This window comes from Octopus bimaculoides, chromosome 19 (assembly GCF_046866305.1).
Source record: "Octopus bimaculoides isolate indiv1 chromosome 19, ASM4686630v1, whole genome shotgun sequence".
NCBI classification, from domain to species: domain Eukaryota; kingdom Metazoa; phylum Mollusca; class Cephalopoda; order Octopoda; family Octopodidae; genus Octopus; species Octopus bimaculoides.
In genome coordinates, this window is record NC_142946.1 from 24,544,733 (window position 1) to 24,563,147 (window position 18,415).

An 18,415-nucleotide genomic window follows, 5' to 3' on the forward strand; every position below is an offset into this window, starting at 1 on the left:
CATAATGTTTTCCATATTTCAGTACACTATCGTACAGAACTTTAATAGATTATGTCATTGGTTAGGTGCAGTTTTAAAATAAATTTAGTACAACCTTTTAAATGCAAATATTAAAAGCACAACGCTAGCAATGTTGAGGGGAGGGGGGAATAAGTCGATCAAATCGTCCCCAGTGTTTGACTTGTGTTTAATATCATCTACCGCAGAGGGGAAAAACCAAAGCTGGTCGCGGTGGGATTTGAACTTAGCCGGAAGAAATCGTACGAGGGATATTGTCCGCCAAATTCATCACCCTAATATTATATATAAATTTAAAAAATGAAGCCTTCAGAAACTAAAAAGAAGGGAAACAGTATGGCTCTAGTCTCTCACAGTTCATCAAGGTATCCTATAGCCTAATAATCACATTGGCTCCACTTTCCAAGCAAAACCTGATCAAGAAAGAAAAGATCAAAGCCTTTCAATATTGTATTTCTACATTTCCTTCGAATTGATTTCTATGTCTGACATGGCAACAATTACACAGTCCCAACTGTAGGAAATCAAGATTTAAGGAATTTTTTTCAAGATTTACACGTCAATGTAAAGCGAGATTTTGTCGCTAACCTTTATAGTCATTATAAATGTTTAGCTAAGAAGCTGACAGCTAACTTAGTTTCTATTGGTAGCGTTTGATAACCAGCAGCTTATTTCGGCAAACTTAAATTTCAGTTTAGCAACCCTATTATGTCTCGTTAAAATTCTAAAGAACATTTGTTACTACTCACCATTCTTTTTCTTTTCAAATTACTTTAGGCTGTCAGCAATTACTGCACATTTGACAATTCTTTTGATGGAAATCTTACAATCGGTGTTAAAAAAAAAAAGACAAAGAAAAATATATAAACACTTCTTAAGCTTCATCTCTTTTCATTTCAAATTTATTTTCTTCGTCTCTAGTCTCTTTATCCTTCAAACGCTTTCTCTTTGTTTGCTATTATATACTATAATGTGCCATAACTACTACTGGTAGTACTCACAAAACCACTGCATTCTATTACTTCACTACTCCTACATTACCCTCACTACTACTACTACTACTACTACTACTACTACTACTATAACTACTACTACTAACACATTTTGTGAAGTGTAATGTTTGTGATAATTTAATAATATCGACGCTGGTGGGATATTACGCAAAATTAATCTTTGATAAATCCAAATGAAATATTGTAAATCATTAAGAATTCAGTTTCTCTGCTGTATACTTAGGTGATGGTGGTGGAGGTTTATAAATCATCAAAAGGAAAAAAAAAAAGTGAAATTATGACGTTCAACCATTCTGGGATTGCAATGTCCCCTAAATCACTGGTTCTCAAACATTTTTTATCTATGGATCACTTTGATTCTTATTTTATTCTGGTGAACCCCCATAGCCATTCGATGTTTAAAAACTAGTTATATAAATACTTCTTTCAAAATTCTCATTTTGTTTTTCAGATATTAACTTGTGTAGGTTGAACTATACAGGGTGATTCAAAAGTCGCCATACATAGGCACGATTTATGTTTTTTATAAGAAACGGTTTATAAGAACAGTTTTTTAAAAATTTAACAGGCTCTATATCGTTACCATTGTTTTGAATACACATTGCAATACGTTTACCCAACTCATTGTGAACTCGTAATAGCAGATATGGTGATACTTGTGCAAAGGTGTTGGTGATGCGTTCCTTCAAATGATTTATGTTTGTTTTTTTTTATCTTTTCGCGATACACCATGCCTTTCAAATTCCCCCAAAGATAGAAATCAAGAGGGCTCAGATCAGGGGATCTTGAGGATCTTACAAACTGTTTCATATAAAAAAATAAAGTTTCCCTATGTATGTAGACTTTTGAATCACCCTGCATAGAGAAAGAAACCTAGTTGTTTCTTCCAATCTAAATCAATTTTTTTTTTCATAGACCTTTAATATACAACTGTGTGTATCCAATTTACTATTTTGCTTGCGTGGACCACCAAAATCTTAAATGAACCCAGGGGTCATATCGAGCCCGGTTAAGAACCACTGCGCTAAAAAAACCCTTCATTACACAAAAAGTCACTTTTAAATTTGAGATATAGTTTATTGAGTCTGATAGTTATCTTATCGTCTTAAGCGCAATTTGAACCGAGAACTGCGAGGTACCAATATTAAAATTGTAAATTATCTCTTCGGAATTACTGTCTGCATTCATGCACAGTTGTTTGCTACTGCTGCTGCAGCTACATTAACCATGCTCCAGCGTTACAGCCATTAGGATGGCTTTATCTTCTTCTTCTTCTTCTTCTTCTTCTTCTTCTTCTTCTTCTTCTTCTTCTTCCAATGCTGCTGCTACTGTCATAGCAAAAGTGATTACCTGGATTTCGGTTTGTTTCGGAAGGGAGTTTAATATACAGAGAAAGAACATTGAAAGAACAACAATAAAACTAACATTTAAACGAAATCAGAAAAAAAAATGTAAGGAAGGAAAATAGAAAATAAAATTGAAAGAACGTAAGAAATAAAGATGAGAATAAAGAAGAAAAATAACTAAACAAAAGCATAAACGCCAGAAAGAATTCAATAATTATGAGGGTCTGTTTAATGTATGAACAGTAAATGTGATAGGTAGACGGGTGCAAGAGTCGTCTGTCATATCTAAACATCCACAATTCATAGCTAAAGCGACTCAAAACCAACAACGCCGACAGGTGGTAAGAAGTCTGCTTTCAAGTATTCGCCTGTAGCATGACATGGTAATACAATACAGCCTAAGCCAATTATGTGTCCATTAAGTTGTACGGTGTAGAATCTTCTGGAGGACTTTTGCTACCTCTTGACAATGGAGCTAAAGTTGCCGTCTAATGCAGCTTAATGACAACAATGAACGGAAAATGAGCTTAGTGTGACGTCAACAAGCCGGTGACGTTGCTTCTAGATTAAGTTCGATGTTCCGATTTAAGTAGGGTAAAATAACTCGTCTGCTAAACGTCAAAATTTCAGCACTTCTTTGCAAGCCAGACAAAGAGGTTATTGTCGGCAAGGTGAAAAGGGTTGTCAACTCTCACCAAGCGGTTCACTTTCTCGGCAGATCTCACATCATACATGAATTGTCCTGTTCAATGGAGGTCTGCAATTGTGTGTCGTCTGCTCCGACTCAGGTTCCGTAGTTGTTTAATTAATTTGTATGGGATATCCGACAGACGTCGCTGCTGATTGATCACTCCGGGTGGCCGTCCACTGTAGCTACGTCTGTAGTTAGACATTTTAGATCACCATCTGAAACATTACTATCACTTCTAACGGCAGGGATTTTGTCGCCTCAAAGCCTATAACCCAGGTCACTGTTTTATACAATGAAGTTGCCTGTTTTAATTATCGAATGAAAAGAGAAAAGGCGATGAAAGTGAGAGTAAAGAAGAAAGGAAGGAGAACGGGCGAGGAAAAAATGTGATGAAACAGAAAGAGAAGTGGAGGATGTAGAGAAAAGACAAAAAAGAGAGAGGTGGCGATAAAGATAGAAAAGAAGATAATAGAGACATTGCTAGCAAGTTAGATAGGTAAAAATAAAGGTGATATAGGAAAAAAAAGCTAAGAATGTGCATGAATAACAGAGAAAGAGGGAGAGAGAGAGAGAGAGAGAGAGAGAGAGAGAGAGAGAGAGAGAGGAAGAGAGAGAGGAAGAGAGAGAGAGGGGGGATCGGAAGGAGAGAAATATGAGAAATGAAAACAAGAATGAAAGAGAAAGGAATCGATATGGTAAAGTTTGAAACTAGAAGGACAAAATAAAATAATCATTTCTAATTCAGGCTCAATGCCAGTAAATTTGCAGGAGTTTAAGTCAATTATATCGATCCCAGTGCTTTATTTTATCAATCCCAGGGGAGTGAAAGACAAAACTAACATTGACGGGATTTGAGCTCAAGACATAAAGAGCCAGAAAAATACTCCAACATATTTTGACCGACGCTTTAATGATTCCATCAATCTACAACTGTGAGAGAGCCTATTTATCTTTTGCATGTAAGGTCGATGTTTAACGATGACAGCAACATATGTTTTGTGCGAGTAATATATCCATACAAAATATACAGACCGAAGACTATATCAAGTTTGGTAGTATCCAATAGATTTTAAGACGAAGGAAGATGTACAGTACACGACAGGATATGTGACAGATTTTTACCCAAGGAGTTTATACGTATTGTTGATATAAGAAACGCTAAGTGCTTAACCGTCCTCTTAAACTATGTGATACTAACAGGAAAAAATCATTGCAATTAACGGAATCAAAAGCAGCGAACTGCAAAATCGTTAACTCACTTAACAAAGTGCTTAGCGGCATTTCTTTCAGCTTTATGTTCAGGGCTCAAATTTTGTCGAGGTCGACTTTGGCCTTTCAAACTTTCGGGGTCGATAAAATAGGTACCAATTGACACAGTGGTTGCTGTAATCGACTAGCTCCTTCCCACCAAATTTCAGACTTTGTGCTGATAGTAGAAAGAACTATTAATGGAATCACATTCAGCTAGTTGTGAGTAGACTAAAGTTTAGTAGAACAAAAGAATTACAAAACGGCAAAGTTCTCTTTGAGAGATAATGGTTAATTCATGAAAATCGGTGCTCTAGATTTCAGTAATAGTTCATTTTGATTAAGGATGATCAGATATTTTTTCCTTTTATTAACAATTGATTTGTTTTGTGGGAATAAACAAACAGGTTACAAAAGAGTCATTTGTGATGTAACTGAAATGGGATTGTGATTGGGAATCGAAATCGATATATCGAACTCCGCTGGAGAGGACCTTATCAAAACAACTTGCTGTAAATTTTGAGAAATTGCTTTTCATATTCATGAATTATAAATTGTTGAAAGGTAAAATAGATTATCGCCTGCTTGTTACTTAATAACCATAAAGCAGCCAGGAAAGATAGAAAGTAATATTTTAGGTTCAATAGTTTATATTCAGTCGTACTTTGCGTGTTCAATCATACTTTAATGATTTACAGCGAGGCAAACACCATGGAATAGGAGATAAGCTCTAGTTTGGACTAAAGTGCCACAAGATTTTAATTCCAATTTGAAACCATATGAATTAAATTTCTGCTATGCATGGTAAAAACAGAAACAAAAAATAATATTGCTTCAAACCAATTTTTATGACAACATCGAATGGAGAATAGCTTAATTTCCAATGGAAGAAAATGAAAGAATATAAACTTTTCTATACATCTTTTTATTCACCATCGCTGTATATACTGTAAACATTTATTTATCTCTCTTCTATCGACACAAGGTCTGAAATTTTCGGGGATCTTTTTCTGTTGCTTCTGAAATAGGTATTTCTGCAATCCTATGGTGGTTATTATTATTATTATTATTATTGTTATTATTATTATTATTATTATTATTATTATTATTATTATTATTATTATTATTATTATTATTACCTCCACCTTAGTGAAGGCGGAGGTTTTATTTTCAGTCGTGTTTGTTTGTCCGCGGACAAGATATCTGAAGAACCGCTGGATGGATTCAGATGGCACTTTCAAGGATGTTTGGCCTCGTGACTGGTAGGAACTGATTAGATTTGGGGATCGATCCGGTACCGGACATGGATTCTGGATTATTTTTCCTGTTCTTTTTACTTAATTTTTGAGGGTGGTCGGCTTCATTTTTAGTATTCTCGTTTGTGAGAGCAGTCGAGTTTATTTCAGAGATTCTCATTTTAAAAATCATCTCTGGCAAATCTTTGAGAGGATGTTGGTGTTGCCTTGGCGGAGGTTTGCGCTCTCTGAATGCTATTATTATTATTCTTATTATTCTTCTTCTTATTATTATTACAACTCAAATTGTGCTGAGGTTGAATTTGCCTTTCATCCTTTCGGATGAAATAAGTACCAATTACGCACTGAGGTTGATGTAATCGACTAGTGCCCTTCCTCAACATTTCAGGCCTTGTGCCTATAGTAGAAAGTATTATTATTATTATTATTATTATTATTATTATTATTATTATTATTAGAAGGTACAGAGCTGACAGAATCGTTATCGCGCCGGACAAAATACTTAGCGGCATTTCGCCCGTCTTTACGCACTGAGTTCAAATTCTGCTGAGGTCAACTTTGCCTTTCATCTTTTCGGGGTTTATGAAAATTAGTACCAGTCGAGCTCTGGTGGGGTGATGGTATCGACTATATCCCTATCCCCAAATTTCGGGCCTTGTGCCTATAATAAAAAAGATTATTGTTATTTTAAGTTCGTCCGTCGTTGTCGACGATGATGACCAAGGATATCAGGTGGGAGAAGACGGGGCACGATGTGTTCGGCTATGGCCGAACAGTCTGTTGCGTACTCGGAAGGTTTTGCCACGAGTCGGGTACTGGTGGGCTGTTGGGACTCGTGTTAGCTTTGTGCCCCTGCAATCCTATTCTGTTTATAAAGGGTGGAACCTCTGCTGGTGCATCTTTGATACATACATACATAAGGACTGAGATACATACTGCCTAAATACCATTCTTGAGAGATTAGGCTTCTCAAAAAAGAAAGGAGAAAGGTAATTCGAAAACTACAGATCTAATCCATTACTGGAACTGTAAAAATCTATAAAACTTTCCAAAAGTTTATTATTTAAATATATATAAGCATGTCGAGATATGCAACTATATGCATGAGAATACATACATGAAACAAAACATACAAATCTGCACACATACATACATACATGCATACATACATACATACATACATACATACATACATACATACATACAAAAGTAACCAGTTGTTGATGTTGGAATTCCAACAAAAGAGCTTTGGATCTAGGTTAGAAACCGGCTCTTTCTCTATTGGCAAGAAATCTTGAAATAAAACTGAATAATGACATACATACATGATGGCTGCAAACTTGAGTTCGAGTATTGCCATCGGCTGATCAAGAGTCCCACTTATGCGAAGGCATCGCTTGAAACAAATTGCCTACGACCAACCATTTTGTGTTAGGTCTTAATTTGTTTTTCAAGCGATGCCTGTGCATGATCATTTTTTTTTTATAGTGGGGAAAGGATTTGCACAAACCCAATCCCATTCTCTGAACATTGACAACATAAACTCGAAAAGAAGAACTAGTCTACATCATCAAATATTGTCAGTGTCGAAAGGGGCCTCCCACTCCAAATGCGCCAACGGCACGCCTGGATACTAACTCAGGTATTTCCATGTCCCCGCGCATACATACATGCATACATACACATGTACACATATTGTTGGCTGGCCCTTTGGCAGGTCTTATTTTTCGTACTGCAGGGTGTCCAACAATCACCCTCCTCACCAAGTAAGCATGGTCGAGTCGTCGGCGACATACATACGTACATACATACACGCGCGCGCGCACACATACATGCATACATACATACATACATACATACATACATACATACACATGTCGATAAAATGAATACCAGTTGAGTACTGAGGTCGACGTAATCGACTTTTCCCCTCCCCCGAAATTACTGGTCTTGTGCCAAAATTTGAAACCAATGTACACATATAAAACTATAATAAAATATATATTAAAAATTCCTGGCGAGGCTGAAATATAATATATTAAGTTATCTCTCTTTCTCATTCCTCACAGTTCTCAATCTTCTCCACTATTTTCACTTCTTTTCCTTCCCTTAATTGTGTTCATATAAAATAGGTGATATATGAATAAGAATGCTATGATAATATTGATCAAGTCCTCACAAGCAATGACAGCTACTGTTGCGATATTTAATAATAAGCTACCTCAAAACTAGTCATGCAGGAACTTAACTCAACTCCTGTGCATTGTTAGTCTTTCATGCTCCATTAAAATAGCATATAAAACTGCTATGCATGTTTGTGTGTGTGTGTGTGTGTGTGTGTGTGTGTGTGTGTGTGTGTGTGTACGCATTCTTTTTTAACTTCACGGTTTATCACTGACCAGAAATAAGAGTGAATAAAATAGCCATAAAGTCTGCACTGACTTCCTGATTTGAAATATTTGATAGAAGTTTTTATTCTCTAGATGCCAGGAGGATGTTTCTTTCATTTTAAGCGAATAAATACCAGCAAACAATATCAATATTATTTATAAGTAAAAATGTTCCTCTAAATAAGATATCTAAACCACTTCAACGCCTGTCATTTCAGTTGTATTCGGATTCATGAATTAATAGAAAATATATTAATTAAAGTATTAAACCAAGTTCGTTAAAAAAATCAAGATATAAACAATAGTGCATTTTGCACCAAAAGACCAATATGAGTTTCTCTCTTGATAACTACCGCAGTTTGTTCTAATGGAATATCCACGTTAAAGTGGGAATAAAACTTACCTCTCGGTATTAACACTGCCTCTGTCGCTAATAAATAATTTCATTTAAGTAAAATCATTGTCATAAGTTGTTGTTCTTGTATTTATGCTTGAAGTATATATAATAATAATAATAACAACAACAACAACAACAACAACAACAACAATAATAATAATAATAATAATAATAATAATAATAATAATAATAATAATAATAATAATAAGTGACAGCAAAAGAATGAGACCTCAATATTAGATAAATAGAGGATTATCTATATATGTTATAATTTAGAACAAACAGTAAGTTGTCATTATAGTACTCGGAGTTTCGAATGTCGAGCGAAGAGCTACGAGCATTCTCGTCGGCTATTAATGGCAATATACGTTATGAAAAAGCGTTGAACAAAAGGGAAGTTACACTAATTGGTAGAAAAAGATAAAAAGAAAAAAGATAAAAAAAAAAGGTAGGCCCCCGAAACGGTGCGCATTCCCTCCTGATGACTCCTGGTTTCGAGTATGCGGAGTTCTTAACTGGTAGCACTTGCATGTGCAAGTTGTTTGCAAAACATCACGCAACCATATTCTCACAATACATCGACATAAACCTCCTGCGTTTATAACGTCTACATACGTACACACTCACACAAACATGTATACGTACATGCACATACACACACACACACGCACGCACACATGTATATATATGTATATGTGTACGCAACTTCATCTTCCGAGTATTATAATGACAACTTACTGCTTGTTCTAAATTATAACACACGCACACACACACACATACACACACACACGCTCACATGATGGCCGTCCACTCGTGACTGAGGAAGACCATTGCTGACGTTTAGGAACATTGTGCGCTCTAGGACTGACTTACATTTTGCATTTGCGGTTCCGTTGATGGCTAATGAGCCCTGCTCTTGACAAGCATACACGACTAAAAACATTGCAAACCAAGCTTTCCCCATCCACTTTCCTAGCAGAGCGCTTTCGAGAAGCACGCTTAAATTCTTCATGCAGAATACGTTCTCTTTCAAAGCTGTCGACCCCCTCCTTAACCTGCTTTCTCCATCTATGGTGATGACAGGCATTACTCTCCCAGTCGGTCTCCTGCATATCACAGGCCTTTAATGAGGACTTGACACAGTCCTTAAACTGTAGCCTTGGTTTCTGCCGGGGTCTCTTTCCACTAACAAGTTCCTCATGTAGGATCTGTTTATTACATATACATATATAGATTCAGTAGGGTATATAACACCACTTCCTAAAATCAGAGCCAATGCTCCAAAAACCACCATAAGCTCACTGTAAAGATACACACGAGGAATGCAATGAAAATATGAGAAATAGGCTTACCTTTGCGTTGAGTACATCAGTATTTATTTATTATATATACATGAATGAAAAAATATATTGTAAATAAACGACAGGGTAAAAAAAAAAAACGTACAACGTATACTGAGTGTACAATCGGACGGGAGACAAACACAGAAGGTCCCTAATTCTTTATCAGTCAAATGTAGAACTCCAGAAAAGTTTTGCATATTTTTACTATTCCGTTCAGAGAATATGCCTGTTAACTCATTGATTTCTTTTTATGAAAACTCTAACTTTTCCAGATTGTCATTTAAACATTTACTAACAAAACCAGTTATGATTGGTATAAATGTGGGTTTATAATCTGGATGCGGAAGCTGAAGGTTCCAAAGCAGTTGTCCGTAGTTATTCGCTTTCTCTTTGATATCAAAGAGATATTTACATCAGCAGGGCAGCTTACCTCTATGACAATACATATTGTGCTTCGTCTGTCTCAAACAACTTATATCCGTTACTGTTATGTTTGCACTTGGCAGAAGTTTTAATGGAAATGTTCCAGCAATATTCCTTGCGATGATGTGTATGTTGGACACGTCCCTTAACCCCTTGGGAGTCATTGGGACGCTGCAGCCATGCAGCGTATTTGGGTTAGAAAGCCTGGCAGAGCCCATACCTCTCCAGGCTAAACTCATTTCTATAGCTGAGTGAACTCGAGCAACGTTTGCTCAAGAACACAACGCATCACCTGGTCCAGGAATCGAAACCACAATCTCACGATCGCGAGTCCAGCATCCTAACCTCTAAGCCATGCGGCCCCACGATGTGTATGCATGATTTCAATATTAGGATTCCTTATATTTATCCCTGGACAGTCATTTGTTTTTATGGCATTGTATATAGATATTTTTTGCGACCTTATATTGTATTGAGCCGGTGACATTTTTCGGCAGCTTCTGTTCACATGTATTGATCGACATTTTCGATTGCATCCTGAGGCTCCAAGGGCTTCACTGACCCTTTTGTTCATTGGGTATTTTGTAGCAATCTCCTGTCTTTGAGTGACAACTGCATAGTCTTCGTAGTTTGATGTGATGTAGCGGCCGCCAGTTTGAGAAAGACTGCACTTCGAATCGATATTAGTGTCATCTTTATGGCGGCGAGCAGGTGGAATCGTTAGCATGTTGGTCAAAATTCTTAGCGGCATTTCGTCCGTCATTACGTTCTGAGTTCAAATTTTGCCGAGGTCGACTTTACCGTTCGTCTTCTCAGGGTTGATAAAATAAGTACTAGTTGAGTACCGGGGTCGATGTAATCGACTAATCCCCTCCTATGAAATTGTTGACCTTGTGCTAAAATTTGGAAGCAATACCAGTATCATCTTGAAGTCTTCGGAAAACATACCCATGTATAATCTCTTCTTTTGGTATGCTGAGCGTTGTGCTTTTAAGTGCTCTTTGAGAAACGTTAGTTCAGCTGTTTTGGGCTTGTAAGGGAAGTCATCAATAAGAGAGCGCTACCTGAGGAGTACACTGCCGACACACAGAAGTGTTTTTCAGCACTTGATTTATGTATTTGTGCTTCCCTCTGTTATTTATCAGATGTTGTCTGAGAGATACTATGCGGTTCTTCGTGGTCTGTCTGTACTGATCCCAAGCATCTTCTTACATCTTTTCAATGTAGAGCCTGTCGATATCTTTGTTTTTGCTGAAATCTCCAGTTGATGTTAAGATATTGCAGATCTTAATATCTATGGAGTGGATTTCTTCTACAGATCAGTCAAGTAGCCCAAATGTTGGTATCAGTACTGGTACAGCAAATGCATTGTGGTATATTGTCTTGTTGTTAGAAGAGAGTTCCGACTGCCATGTTTTTCTAAGTCTGGTGTAATATTTTCGAGCAACTCAATATTTTTTCGTAGCTCCTTGGTATGATATGGTTTCATCAATTCTTAGGTATTTGTAGCGTTCTTTGTGTGGAACAGGAGTGATAGAGAGATTGTTGATGCCCGCATTTTGTGTTAGGAGGTCTGATTTTCCATGTTCAACAATCAAATGTGAACATTTCTTTTGACCAAATTCCTTTCCTATGTCAGCTGAAAATGTTGTTATTAATTCCAGCTATTTTGTTGGCATTGTAAATCGTTTTGCCATAAATTCTCCCATCATTTCCAAAGAGGTAGATATGTTAATGTATTTGTATGACTGTATGTTTGTTTACATACGAGTATACAAACAAGAAAGTATTTAATACATGAAGTACGATTTTTTTATACACGGGTTAGTATTTGTGTGTGAGTGTATAATATGCATACACACAAGAGCGCGCACACTCGCTTACACACACACACACGCGCGCACACACACATACACATGTATGTATATATATATATATATATCGTCGCATTGACCTTGACAGAGCAAGTTGTCATGGTGATGCCTGCTCAGAGACCTACGCAAAGTTGCAGAAAGTGTATGGAGAGGAGTGTATGAGCCGCACACAAGTGTATGAGTGGTTCAGACCTTTCCAAGATGGCCGAAAAAATGTCGATATTGACGAACGTTCTGGGAGACCCGCGACCAGCAGAACTGAGAAAAACATCGAAGATGTGCGTGCAGCTGTGAGGGGAAATCGTCGAATCACCATCCGTAAGTTATCAGAGGATATGCAGATTAGTTACAGTTCAGTTTAGTCCGTTATCACTGAAGATTTGGGTATGGACACCAGTCTGCTAAGTTTGTGCCAAAACTGCTTTCAGTTGACCAAAAAGACACGCGGGTTTCAGTTGCACAAGGTCTTCTTGACTGAGTCGAGAACGATGAAAAGTTTTTTAAAACTTTGCGTAGCCCTGTGAGCAGGTATTGCCAAATTTTTGGCAAAATTTGATGCAGATTCTCCTCTCAAATTTCTCTGAAATGGTCAATGTGACGATCACACGCTACACACCTTCCTTCCAAGCACTGCTGTAAATAGCAGAAGTGAGCTAGAACGTTAAAACTTAGTGCACACGTACAAGAGAGATTAAGGTCAATCTGTATCAAGCGGCTTTACTGTGCGTGTTTTAGATTCGTTACTATGGCAACAGCCCAGATACTTATTGATCAGACCACATACATACATACATACATACATACATACATACATACATACATGACGGTTTTTTTTTTACAGTTTCCGTATACGAAATCTACTTACAAGGTTTTGGTCAGGTCATGGCTGTAGTAGAAGTCACTTCCTTCAGGTATATATAAATTTCACGATTTTTTAATGTCTCTTTTTTGTCAGGAACACCTTAGCGTATTGGTTATCTGTTAACGGTGTTGGAGAGCGTAATGATTTAAGTTGTAGTCAAGAATGAATTAGCTGATATGGAGGACTGTAAGCCATCTGAATATTGGAAAGATGGAATTACCTGTATCATGATGATGCGCACCGAATATCAAAATGCCGACATCATGACTGCTGTTCAATGCTGTGTGATCTCTGTAAAGGCTGTAAGACGTAACATGGACATCAAGGAAGCCAAGTTTTCCAAAACTCTGATTTTTCGAGAAATTGCATATCTAACTGTCTCCTCCTCCTCCTCCTCCTCCTCCTCCTCCTCCTCCTCCTACTACTACTACTACTACTACTACTACTACTACTACTACTACTACTACTACTACTACCACCACCACCAACACCACAACCACCACCGCCACCACAACCACCACCGCCACCGCCACCGCTGCTGCTGCTGCTGCTGCTGCTGCTGCTACTACTACTACTACTACTACTACTACTACTACTACTACTACTACGTACAGTATGGATACATACATACATACATGCATACATACATACATACATACATACATACGAGGGTGAGTAAAAAAATAATGCCATTTTGTTTAGGACAGGTATAATTACCAGCACAGGAACATATATCATACATCAAAATGAAGCTGGTCCTCTGTGGATCACATCCCTACTTCTCAACTTAATCATCGTTTCTCTCAATAGCAATGTTCCACCTTCGAATGAAAATATGTATGTATCCCTGCCCCGTAAAATTCTGTTGATTATTCTTTGAGCCGCTTCTTCACTGTAGTTTTCACTTCCTTGTCTCTGGACTATCGTCGTCACTGGACTATCGTCTCTTCGGCCCCATGAAAGAGGGTTTGAGAGGCAAACATTATTCCAGTGACAAGGAAGTGAAAATTGTTGTGAAGAAGTGGCTCAAAGAACAGTCAACAGAATTTTACGGGGCAGGGATACATGCTCTCATACCTGTCCTAAACAAAATGGCATTACTTTTTGACTCACCCTCGTACATACAAACATACAAACATACATACATACATACATACATACATACATACAAGGGCCTTACAGTTAGCCAAAGTCCCACAACCACTAGTGGGCGCATATAATGATAAGTAACGTCTCGATGAGCAGTCAGTGACTAGGTTTCAATTCCCCGTTGAAGCCTAATTTAATTGATGCAAAGGAACAAAAAAAATCTTTGAAGAAACAGACATGAACATCATACAATCTCATCTTTTTCTCCTAAGTTTCGAATATTTATATATTCTGAGTATTTCAAAATTTATAAAGAGCGAATGGAGAAGTAATTGAAAGAAACAAGCGTCACTGAAGTGGAATGTTTGTTTTTGTGTATGAGATAATCTTCCTGTTGGCCACCAGTGTGTACGACGTGGGAATGCAAAATGAAAAATATCTTGGCTATATTTATGTGTGTGTGTGTGTGTGTGTGTATGTGTGTGTGCAGTATATATGCACTTGTATAGTTATATGTATGAGAGTATATACATGTGCATGCTGTATGTATATGTGGTGAAACTACGGAAGAAAAGAAATTAATGAGTAAAAGATTCTAAAGGAAAATAAAATAAAAAGTTTTAGTGCAGAAAAAAATATTAAAATAATACAAATCAAAAAACAAGTATATAGAAAAATAAAATAAAAGTATTTTAAAACAAAAACGAAGTTGTAAGGATTTGATGTCAAATCCTTGCTATAAGATGGAACAAGAAGTAGAATGTCTTTCCCTCTCTGAAACTACTTCAAAGTAATCATAGGTGGCCTTGCTTTGCTTGCTTCTACTAAAAATACACTTCTGTTTTTGAGCTTGATTGTGTTGCTTTTTTAACCGATCTCTTACGTTGCCTTCCCAGTTAGGAAACTAAACAAAAGCAAAAACAATAAGAGAAAAAATGGAAAAGAACAAGATTGATGAAAAAATAACAAAGTTTGCGTTTGATGTTGTTAGGTTCTATGGGAGATCTCAAAAGCAATTTGACTCCTTGTTCGACCGGCCCTACAGGACTGACGAAGTGACCTCCGCACCTGAAAGGGTTTCTAACAAAATTATCTATGTTCGGCTAGTAATTACTTTAGAAGTTGACAGATTTGTAAGCAGTAAAGATGTATCGTTAAGTGTCTCTCACCTGATGAAATGGCACCCACCTATCTGCACACACACACACACACACACACACACACACACACACACACACACACACACACACACACACACACACACACACACACACAAGCATACATACTCAGATTTACAAGCATAGCTTTTTACACACTCATACAGAAGCACATACTGCAACACAGGGAGTTTATTATATAACGGTACAGAAATACAATAGAAAGGTCATTATCTAAAGCATGTGAAACAAGAATTCTTAGTAAAATAGTCTCTGTTTCTGAAAACAATCTCAGGGCATAAATTTTACTGCCATCGTAGATTTTGACGTTCAACTATTTTGACTGTTTAACCATTTCACTGTTTTCATAGTGGCTTTAATCTAAAACGCTTTACGTTAGTTAATTATTTCTTTATTTGTCTTTTATTATTTACTTGTTTCAGTCATTAGACAGCGGCCATGCTGGGGCACTGCTCTGAAGAATTTTTGGCCGAATGAATCGACCTCAGTATTTATTCTGTTTTTAAAACCTGGTACTAATTCTATCGGTCACTTTAGTCAAGTCGTTAAGTTACGGGCACGTAAACATACCTTCACCAGTTGTCAAGTGGTGGTAGGGGATAAACATAGACACAAAGACACCCATACACTCACCCACCCCACACCCACACACATATGTATATCTATCTATCTATCTATCTATCTATCTATCTATCTATCTATCTATCTATCTATCTATCTATCTATCTATCAATCTATCTATCTATCTATCTATATATATATATATATATATATATATATATATATATATATGATGTCCTGTGCCCATTTATGCATGTATGTACAAATATAGATGTAAGTATGTACTTATATGTATGGATATATGCACATATATATATATATATATATATATATATATATATATATATATATATATATATATATATATATATATATATATATATATATATTGAAATATGGACTGGAAGCAGCTCAAAGTATATAAGCAAAATCGAACAGACAACAGACGTGTACATTGTGTTAGTTCGTGAGTCGACTGCGTTTTGTGGCGTAAGAGAATGTCTTTTCAATACGCCTCGTGTTAAAACATCTGAAAGTAAGTCATAGGCAAGCAAGACAACTCATACCAGGTCTCTTTCAGAGCGACAGACATTGATGTTTCCTCATTGTTGTGACTTTTCGATGCCACGTTCCGAACAAGGCTTACAGCAGGCCTTGTCCGGTTCGTGGTATTGAAAAGCGCAACAGTGACGAAACATCGATGTCTATCGCTCCGAAAGGGACCTGATGTGAGTTGTCTCGCTTGGCTATGACTTACTTTCAGATGTTTTTAATACCAGGAGCATTGAGAAGATATTCTCTTGCGCCTAAAAAAAACCTAGCCGACCCACGAACTAACAACACACACACCTTTTGTTCGATTTTGTTCATATATATATATATAAGGAAAATAAAACAATGTAGAAAATACTAAACAAATTCTATCATGAAGAACATTTTAGTACCGGTTTCAGTCTTTTCGACTTTTTCAACTTAGAATAAAGTAAGAAAAACAATGAAATTGTGGAAAACAGTGAAAGCATCCAGTTACCAGATGACCAGACATTAAACTCACTGAAAGGAGGAGAGAGTTATAAGTTTCTAGGAGTATTAGAATCTGACTATACCCTTCTCTACCCAAAGTGTTAACATCCGTTTTCTGTTATTATCATCATCATCATCATCATCATCATCATCATTGTTGTTGTTGTTGTTGTTATTATTATTATTTTACAGAGGAGAGCGGTGCAGTACTAACTTTGAAACTTTGAGTACATCACAAGGGTGAGGAGGCTAAAGAAGTCAAAGCTAAATGGTCCGAATCTAGTGAAGGCAGTAAATACCTTGGGCAGTATCATTACTTAGATACTCAGCAGCTTTTGTAGATTGGACAAAAACTGAATTAGCAAAGCTAGACAGAAGAACTAGGGAGGAATTCAATATAAATGGAGGACTCCACTCAAGGGCAGGAGTAGCAAGATCACACTTACCTAGAAAGGAAGGCGGAAGAGGGTTATTATCAGCGGAAGACTGCGTGGAGTTAGCTAGAGTAAATATAGACTCTTATGTAGGTAATAGTGAAGAAAGCTTATTAAAAGCTGCTAGAGTCACAGCAAGACACAGGGAAACCAAAGACCCAAACGAAGTTAAAAACCAGAAAAAGGAGCAGAAAGTATCTGACTGGCAGGAGAAGGCGTTGCATGATAGATTCCCAAATATTATTGCAGCAAATAGTAGTAGTGAGACATGGCTATGGTTGCAGAAAGGAAAGCTGAAAAAGGAGACAGAAAGTTTGTTAGTAGCTGCATAAAATCAAGCATTAAGGACTAATTGGATAAAAGCCAGGATAGACAAAAGCCAAGTAGATTTCCAATGTAGGTTATGCAAATCAAAAGAGGAAAGCGTTACTTATGTAGTAAGTGAATGTAGCATGCTAGCACAGATAGAATAGAAGAAAAGACATGACAACCTACGGAGAGTAATCCACTAGATGTTATGTAGAAAGCTAGGATTTGAACATACGAATAAATGGTATGAACATGAACCTAGTAAAGTACTAGAATGTAAGAAATACAAGATGTGGGACTTTAACATTCAGACTGACAGAGTAATAGCAGCTAGAAGGCCTGATTTAGTAGTAGTAGTAGTAGTAGTAGTAGTAGTAGTAGTAGTAGTAGTAGTAGTAGTAGTAGTAGTAGTAGTAGATAGAATGTGCCAGATAATAATGATGAAAAAAATCAATATGAGAAGTATAGAAAAATAGCAAAGTATTAGGACCTAGCCATTGAATTACAGAGACTATGGAAAGTGTGGGTGAAATGTATCGCAGTAGTTATAGGTGCATTGGGAACTGTCCCTAAAGACCTGAACAGATGGATAGAGGAAATAGGTATAAAACCCAGTTTAGCACAGCTCCAGAAAACAGTGTTATTAGGGACAGCTGGGATACTTAGGAGGGTTCTTGGCATCTAAGGTTACTTGTAGCCCGATGTTAGGGTTTTTTCTTTTCCAACAGTCTAATCTGTCGTGCGTATATGAAAAAAGTAATCATGATTTGTGGATAACAATAATAATAATAATAATAATAATAATAATAATAATAATAATAATAATAAAGAAGAAGAAGAAGAAGAAGAAGAAGAAGAAGAAGAAGAAGAAGAAGAAGAAGAAGAAGAAGAAGAAGAAGAAGAAGAAGAAGAAGAAGAAGAAGAAGAAGAAGAAATACATAAATATTCTAGGTAATAGTA

The 18,415-nt window shown here is 36.8% G+C and overlaps 1 long non-coding RNA gene across 9 annotated transcripts in view; it reads left to right on the forward strand.

The window, feature by feature from the left end:
* LOC106876430 (uncharacterized) overlaps nucleotides 1-18,415 on the forward strand; it is a 55,919-nt gene that overhangs the window by 28,743 nt on the left and 8,761 nt on the right. For 2 of the 9 annotated variants that reach the window (XR_008266260.2, XR_008266261.2), the window contains exons 2-3: nucleotides 5,467-5,578; nucleotides 12,841-12,910. The exons of 4 other annotated variants lie outside the window; for them this stretch is intronic. This is a non-coding gene — a long non-coding RNA (uncharacterized LOC106876430). Of the gene's footprint in view, nucleotides 1-5,466; nucleotides 5,579-12,840; nucleotides 12,911-16,794; nucleotides 18,407-18,415 lie in introns of those variants that run through there. 3 more of the 9 variants (XR_008266258.2, XR_008266262.2, XR_016245199.1) reach the window with 2 other exon arrangements.